The sequence below is a fragment of the Maylandia zebra genome, linkage group LG4, assembly GCF_041146795.1.
Source record: "Maylandia zebra isolate NMK-2024a linkage group LG4, Mzebra_GT3a, whole genome shotgun sequence".
In the NCBI taxonomy this organism is placed as follows: Eukaryota; Metazoa; Chordata; class Actinopteri; order Cichliformes; family Cichlidae; genus Maylandia; species Maylandia zebra.
In genome coordinates, this window is record NC_135170.1 from 27,304,297 (window position 1) to 27,313,192 (window position 8,896).

The window sequence follows — 8,896 nt, forward strand, 5'->3', positions numbered from 1 at the left end:
AAAATCTACCAAACACACACCTAACAGATAAATTCATCATGCGCGCTGCAAGTCGCACCACTTGTGCAATCAGAAGTGTGAAGCCAGTGCAAATGAGCAGCTTGTGTGTGGCTGGTGTGCAGTTACAGAGCTGCAATCTGAATCTTACAGCAGAGGCTTGTGATTGTTCCTTTAGGACAGTTTGTGTGCCATAAATATTCAGGATCACTTTCAGTGTATCTGCACCTACCAGATATTTGTTTAACCAAGACCAGACTCTTTATTTCTATACTTGTGCATTAAGAAAGCTTATTTGACCAAAATCCTAGTTATGCATTTTTGCATGTTTTTCTTCTTCTTCATTAAGCTAAATTATAAGGCAGTGTCTTTGGACCCAGAGTGTTTGGCTCAAACTCTCATTCAACTTGAGACTTTTTCATTCACACCAAATGGAGTGTTGGTTTGGTGTAAAGACTTTGGAGTGCATGCACAATTACTCCAGGCTGTCCCATTTTCTGAACATGTTAAATACTGATGATAAAACTGCCAGGGAGTATGCCAGTGCTTGTTTGTTTTTCGGATATGTTTCTCGAGGCTCTTGCACAACAGCCAGGTTTCCTGAGGCTCCAGAAAAAAATCCATCTCGCTGCCAAGTTGAACCTGTGTGACTTTAAGGGTTTGTGGTCATCCCAGTCTGAAACACTGGTGAATGAGATTTATACTATATCAGTAAACTGGTGCTCTTACATTTAGATGAATACATAAATGAACATATAAATGAACAGTTTGATACATTACAATCAGTGGCGGTCCGAGCTTGTTTGGTGCCCTGGGCGAACCCCCCCCCCCCCCCCCCCCCCCACACACACACACACACATAAAACATATAAAGGATTGTACATTAACATAAAACTGTTGTCGGGACCATACTGAATTTCACCAGAGAAACATAAACACACACATATGAAGAGAGAGAGAGTATGCAGACAGTTACCAAACAGCCATCATAATTTGTCATACAATGAGAACAGGACAAATCAACAATTGACAATGACTAATTAATATTAAAATCTGTAACACAATGTGTCTTTTGCTCGTTCCTCCTTCTCTTCTTTTCTCTTTTTTCTAAAGTGAGCACCTGATGGCTTTGAACTTTTCTTGTCCATCTTTCTTTGGTTTTAATTTTGCACTCCAGTATGAACACAAATCCCCCAACCCGAGAATCACCACAACAAAACCTAATAGACCTACACCTTAGTTCACAGATTTGCTTTGTCTAGGGTTTATTTCTGGGATTTCGCACAACCCAGGATTCAAATCATGAATACATAATGGGCTTGGATTGACAATATTATGAATCAAATGTGCTCTATTTGGAAGCAGCCGCCCCCCCTTTTTTTGACGGGTTGTGTGTGAGACTTTAAATCATCAAACTGTAAGTTATAAATTTTAAATTGTTATTGATCCCTTTACCCCGAGTCCTAAAGTCTATATTTATTTTCTTACTCTTCTTATATTTATTGTTTGTTTTCTTGCACTGCTGTAACTGGAGCCTCGTCGTCTCGTCTCTCTATATACTTGACTGTATGTAGCGGAGATGACAATAAAGTTTACTTTGACTTCAGCAGCGAGCAGGCGCACCGAGGGCTCTCGCGCTCACAGAATTGCGAAAAAACATCGGTGCAAATTATAAGTCTGTATCATAATGTCTGGTGTTTTCGTGTTTGTTGGTTTGTTTTGATCTTGTTTTATTTTGCGAGTTGGTTATTAGATGCTGCTCCAGCCAGCCACAGACTCCCCCGCCGCCCCGCCCTCTCCTCCCTGTGCCGCAAGCAGCAGGCGCACCTTGCAAACGGAGGGCGCCCTTACTCCCAGCAAATGGGCGATAGAAAACCGATCTGTGCCTGTACCATTCCCAATATGCGCTGGCATGATGTTGGGGCAGCATGAGTACGAGCAATTTTTATTTATTTATTTATTTATTTATTTATTTATTTTTGCCGATGCCCGTGATGCCGCCCCCCACCACGATGCCGCCCCGTATCAAAAACCGCTACTGAATACAATGTAGCTGTACTAATCTATTGGTTATTAAACACAAGGCTTCAATCATCATATCTCCTATAGACATATTTTTATCACTACAGCCATGATTTGCCATTTGTCACTGTTTTACAGCAGCATCCTAAACTCTTCAAGGACGGCACATCTATATGTGCCATTGCCAGAAAATTTGCTGCATCACCCAACATCAAGAGCATAAAGACATTTCCAAGAGACAGGCAGCTACTCTAGGAGACCTGGACAAGGATTTAAAAGGTCTTTAACCCAGCAGCGGGACCGGTAACTGCTCCTTTTTCCAAGGAGGAATAGGATGAGCACTGCCAGATGCTTACAAAATAACCCCAGCAAGACAGTGGTGTGAATGTCTCTGACTAAGCAATTAGAACCAAATTTGATAAGGGTGGCCTGAAGGTACGGCATTCCTTAGTGGGGTCTGTGTGCACTGCCCGACACCATGGAGCCTGACTGACATTTGCCACAGAACACCAGAAATAGCAGGTTCACTACTAACACTCGTTGTTTTTCAAGGGTTCACCCTGTGACAGATGTGAAAGGGTCTGAGAACATTGAGAACATTATGTTGCCTTTAACATTATTTTGCATGACTGGTTTAACGGTGGGTCAGGGAATATCAGTGGAGGGACACACAAAACTCTACAGGCTAGGTAACTGGCCTGACTCCCATTAGGTTTTGGGATGAAATCCTTGGACCCATTGTCAAGCCCTGCGCTGGTCCAGTGGGTCCTGGGTTTCTCCTGCTGCATAACAATGCTCAGCCTCATGTGGTGAGAGTATGCAGGCAGTTCCTGGAGGATGAGGGAATTGATAGTATTAACTGGCCCACACGCTCACCTGGCCTAAATCCAACAGCGATTTTACAAACTACTGACTGCCATTCTGGCAAATGCAAAGGAAAAGACATATAGTGAGGTGGCTGGACACTAAGAAACAAGAAAATGACTTATATCAGTTGGCTAGGTAAAGAGATTGAGCTGGAAAGGCCCCACAGCAGGTTAGGGTGATTAAAGAATGAAAGATAGATGTGAAAATGTACTAACAAGTGAAAAGATGGTGGAAGGAGTGCTCTGAATGAGATAAAGGAGGACAGATAGTGAATATGAAAGTGCAGAGGATTAGTAAGGAGGACGTAAACGCAACTATGAAGAGGATGAGGAGTGGAAAGGCAGCTGGTCCAGGTGACAAACCTGTGGAGGGATGGAGATGTCTTGGGAAAATGCCGTTGATGTTTTAACCAGATTGCTCAACACAGTCTTGGAGAGAGAGGATGTGTGAGGAATGAATAGATGTACTTGTACTGATTTCCGTGAACAAAGGTGATGTGCACAGTTGTAGTAACTACAGAGGGATAAGGTTGATGAGCCATACCATGAAGCTATGGGAACAGATGCTGAAGGTAGGCTGAAAAAGAGGTGAGAATAAGCTGCAGTATGGCTTCATGCTGAGAAAGAGCACTAGAGATGTTGTATTTGCTTTAAGCGTGTTGATGGAGAGGTACAGAGCAGGTCGGAGTGTTTTTGTGGATTTAGAGAAAGCATATGGCAGGGTACTGACTGTGGTTCTACATGTATGTGAGGCTGGTGCATGATATGTGGACAGTGGTGGGATGTGCAGTAGGACTAACAGGTGGACTCAAAGTGGGGGTGTGATTTCATCAGGGATTGGTTCTGAGCCCCTTCTTGTTTGCAGTAGACGGGCAAATGGTAAATAGATTGGTTCTTGCATAGCACTGTTCTACTTTACTTAAGCACTCAAAGCACATATTAGATCAAGCAGCAAGAGAAAAGACATCATATGAACTTTGGGGCCTTTTATACACATGCATGTTAGGCTAACTGGTGATTCTAAATTGGCCATAGGTGAGTGTGCATGATTGTCTGTCTCTCTATGTTAGCTTTGTGACCTGCTTGTGAACACTAAGATAGGCTCTGACACAACCGCTATCATGCACTGGATAAGCAGAAGAAAATGGTTGGATCAAAAGAGCATAAAAATATATTAAACAAAAGAAAAAAGAAGTATTTTAAGTGCATGAGTGCAATTGCCACAGATGCAAACCTACACTTAACAGTGTAGTGTAGAACAATCACCTTTGCTGCATTTTTAGCGCTAACTGTGTCTATGAGTGTCTCTAAGCATCCATCCAACTGATTTAATCCTCAGACTGTCTGGAACTGACTGCTGCTGAACATGAAATTTCTAAGTAATTGCAGGAAAACAGAAAAATCCCAGAACATATACACTACTGTACTATCAGGAAATGATTTGAATTTTTCTTGACATTGATATTACAATCACACGCTTCATGGCAGGTTGTCTGAAAAATTTCTGAGGGAAGCCTGAAGCATAAATATTCTTTTAACACTAAAGATCAATTGTCTCCAATGATCAAAAACTACAGTGCTGAGCTGATTCCCTTTGAAGTTTAAGGCAGCACGGCTGAAGGCTCCTGATTTCAAACATTGCTGATTCAGTGGCATTTCGTAACCTCTGCAGTACATTATCACACACTTATCTATTCTGAATAATACAAGGATGGCATAGTAGAAACACTATCTTGATCAGTCTAATGCAGCATGTTATGCAGCATATAATATATACAGTTAGGTGCATAAATTTTTGGATACATATCACATTTATTGCTGCACATATTGATAGTGGATTTTAAACTAGTTTAAACTACTCGGGTTGTTTTTACAGTGTGCTTTTTATTCATTACTGGACAAACAGGTTAAATCCATGGAGGCCTCACCTTGAATCTCACAGGATTTAAAGGATCCATCTTGGTGCCAGATACCCCAGGGCACCTTCAGTCCATGCCTCAAGCCAGTCAGAGTTATTTTGGCAGCAGAAGAATATTAGGCAGATGATCATAATGTTACCCTACATTAGAAAGAAACCCCAACAATCAGATGACTGCCTGTAAGCAAGCACCTGGGAAAGAAAAAACTCCCTTTAATAGCAAGAAACCTCTGGCAGAACCAGGCTCAGGGAGGGGTAAGCATCTGCTGTGATGGGTTGGGGGTGAGGTGAAAGAAAAGGGAACAGAGAGAGAACTATGGGAGCTACAGCCAAAGTTGAACACTTACTGCTTAAATATAATAGTGATGTCTGTAATGTAATGCACTGTAATATGTGGCTTTATTTTAAACAAAAACAAAGAAACAAACAACACAAAACTGTATAAAGAGATGAGTGAATCATGGGAAGTCCCTCAGCAGCCTAAGCCTACTGCAGTATAACTGAGGGATGGTTCAGGGTCACCCGATCCAGTTTTAACTATAAGCTTTATCAAAAAGAAAAGCTCTAACCCTAATCCTAAACTGTAGAAAGCATCACGAATCCAAACTTGGAGCTGATTAGTTAGTTTTTAAAAAAAATTAGTTTAAAAAAAGGCAGCACGGTGGCACAGTGGTTAGCACTGTTGCCGCACAGCAAGAAGGTCCTGAGTTCAATTCCAACATCAGGCCGGGGTCTTTCTGTGTGGAGTTTGCATGTTCTCCCCATGTTTGCGTGGGTTCCCTCCGGGTACTCCGGCTTCCTCCCACCGTCCAAAGACATGCAGCTTGTGGGGATAGGTTAATTGGATAATCCAAATTGTCACTAGGTGTAAATGTGCGAATGAATGTGAGTGTGAATGGTTGTCTGTCCCTGTGTGTTGGCCCTGCGACAGACTGGCGACCTGTCCAGGGTGTACCCCGCCTCTCGCCCCATGACAGCTGGGATAGGCTCCAGCGCCCCCCGCGACCCTGAAAAGGATAAGCGGAAGCGAATGGATGGATAGTTTAAAAAAAACTGTGCAAAAAAATAGTTTTCTTGTTTGTTTATCAAATAGTGCCTTCTAGGCTTCATAAGATTTGTCTGGTGTCCCTTTTTCATATTATGTGTCAACAGTGCAATGTCAGCATTTCAGTTCATAGCACCTCATTATACTGAAATCAAACTTGGTGTGCTGAAAAATGACAAGCCAGCTCACGGTCACTAAATGGGGAAAATGCAGCAGCAGTCACTTTAAAAGCTGGACGGGACAGTGCATTACAGCGTGAAATATTCGTAGTATTTTGCGATAATCGGTACCAAACTGCAGCTCTGTGTTGAAATGCATCTCCTGTCGACTTAACATGGTCTCTCTCTTTGGATGCTCATCAGACTCTCTGTGCAGCAATATGTGTGACCTTTACATGATGGACCATGTGGGGCCACGGTTCTGACATATCGTTTTGTCTTGGGAGTATTTGGCAAAGAGGCTCAACTCTCCTCAGTGCAAGAAAGCATGACAGAGTTCTGGAGTTTTTGAAAGGCCACTATCCATTTTCAGAACATTTAACAAGCAATTAGGACACACTGCTATTGCTTGGCCCCATGAATCATATCTCCTCAACCACATCATACCCCTTTATTTGCTCTAATGTGTTTTTAGCTTGAGGAAAAAACATTGAGTTGTCTTAGTGATAAAACAGAGTTGAGTTTATGCTTGCCAGTTCTACTTCTCTAAGTTCTGTAAGTGCACCATGATGAACTTCAGCGGAAACTGTACCCTCTACATGCACACTGTTCTGTTAGTTAAGTGGGAAAGTATTGTTGCAAACATGATGTGCATAACATATTGAAGTACTTTTTTGATGTTGACATAAAAATGATAAGAAATAACAAATTAGTTTTAATGACCAAATTCATTATTAAATAGCACTACAAAGTTCACTAACTGTTATATAATTTCTTTATTCAGTGTTTTTTATTCAGTTTTAATTCTGCCAGAATTATACAGTAAAATGATCCTCTAACAAGAAAAAGAAATAGCTCAAATTTAGTCAGTAACATAAAACTCACCCTCAAATTATCTCTTTTTTGGAAACTTTCTGTGACGTGAAAACCATGAATTCTATTAAGGTGGGGAAAAAACTGTATCAAAAAGTTTTTGGAGCATAGTTGACTCTAGCTTTAACTACTGGAATCATACTTTGGTATTAAGACTTGAATAGTCCTTGAATTTTGATATGTCATCATTTTTTTTATTTATTTCAGTTCTTGCTTCTGAGTGAAGCACACATGTCATTCATTTTGAGAGAAAGAAAAATGCATTCGGAAACCTTCAGCATGAGCTCCTTGAAGACGTTTGGAAGCGTTGGCGTGTTTTAAAGAAACAGACATTCACTTCAAAGTCAAGCATTGATTTCTGGCTGTGTTAAAGCACCAACACGACTTCTAGAAAGAGAAAAAAAATCTGCAGCAAATAGAACTGCACTTACTTGTTCTTGACACTTTGTGGTAAGTCACTCCTCAACACTTACAGATAACACAATATTTATATAAGAGCAACTGCAGAGCAAACATGATAAAATAAATAAATTCTCTGCTTCAGTCTCAGAGAAAATCCAGTACAAAACTCTTCAGTACAAGCTCTGTTTTCTGTTAAATATTTACATGCTGGGGAGTCGAAAAAGGTCCTGAAACTCATGATTACAAATTGAACTCTCATCTCAGAGTTGTTTCATCACCTTCTGTTACTATCCAAATAGTACGGCCATTAATAGAGGAGATTCTTGCCACGCTTTTCTGTCTTTTTGTGTACAACCAATGTTTTATTCAACTGAATCGTCTTACACAACTTTGATACTATAAGACAAAGGCTGACAATTGCAGTGGAGCTCACTGAAAGTCCCAGTTATGTCAGCAAACATTAATCCTCATACATTTCGAACCCATGTAGAGTAACTTGTCATGCATTTCACATTGATTCTTTGTTGCTTGCATATAGCTGTAAAGCGCCTCTGCCAGCTACAAGCCATTAAGCTGCACCCATTTCACAGGCAGAGAGAACAGATGAGCCTTGTTATGTCTTTACCTTCTCTCTCAAGATTTCGAGGGTGTGTTTGAAATCATTCAGACTTAAATAACTGTACTTCCACACGAGGAGAACTGATGAAATCTGACATTAAATGGGTGATTTTCTCTCATTTGCAGAGAAGATTGTTGTTTTAAGTGTGCATTAACATATCATTTTAAGCTCTTAGCACGTAGTGTTGAAAAAATGCCAAAATGAGGCATGCATTAACACACACTACCCGTGTCTTCTTTGGGTCTGTTCTAAATTTTTCTCAGCGTGGGGATATTGCCAAAGTTTAAATGCTTTCTATAAAATCAATAACTGTGCTGGAATAAGCAATGGATTGCAGAAAATCCTAGATTAATTTTAATTAATTTTTTTTATTCCTATTTATTCTATTTATCCCCTTTGTATATTTTATTTATATTTGTCTCTGTATTTATATATGTGTGTGTGTGTGTGTGTGTGTGTGTATATATATATATATATATAACAATTCTGTAACTGTAACTTCGGTCGTTGCTGTGCTTTTTGGAAGTCGAATTTCCCAGAGGAACCCACCCGAGGGATTAATAAAGTTCTATCTTATCTTATCTTATCTTATCTTATCTTATCTTATCTTATCTTATCTTATCTTATCTTAATAAAACCATAAACATCCACATTAATCATATTCAGTCTTTAGAAGCACCAGACTTGTTTAATGATCAAAATACTTAAATCTTCAGGTTATCTGTCTATGATGAGCTGAAGAAAGTCTCATCTCGCTATAACTTCAACCACTTCTAATTGAAAAAGTCTCTGTGTGCCATAGCTTAATTAATTTTAATTCTCCTTTTCTTTATTTTTAGCCCTTATCTACGTACTACACTTAAAATCAATTATATATTTTTTAAATGGTCTCTGTGACCATTTCTTTGATGTATTTTTGTGTCTTAGTGAGCTGTTGTTCAAAGCAGTCATAATGTTTGAAAGTTGCTATTGATATAAACTTACTTTGGATGGCTG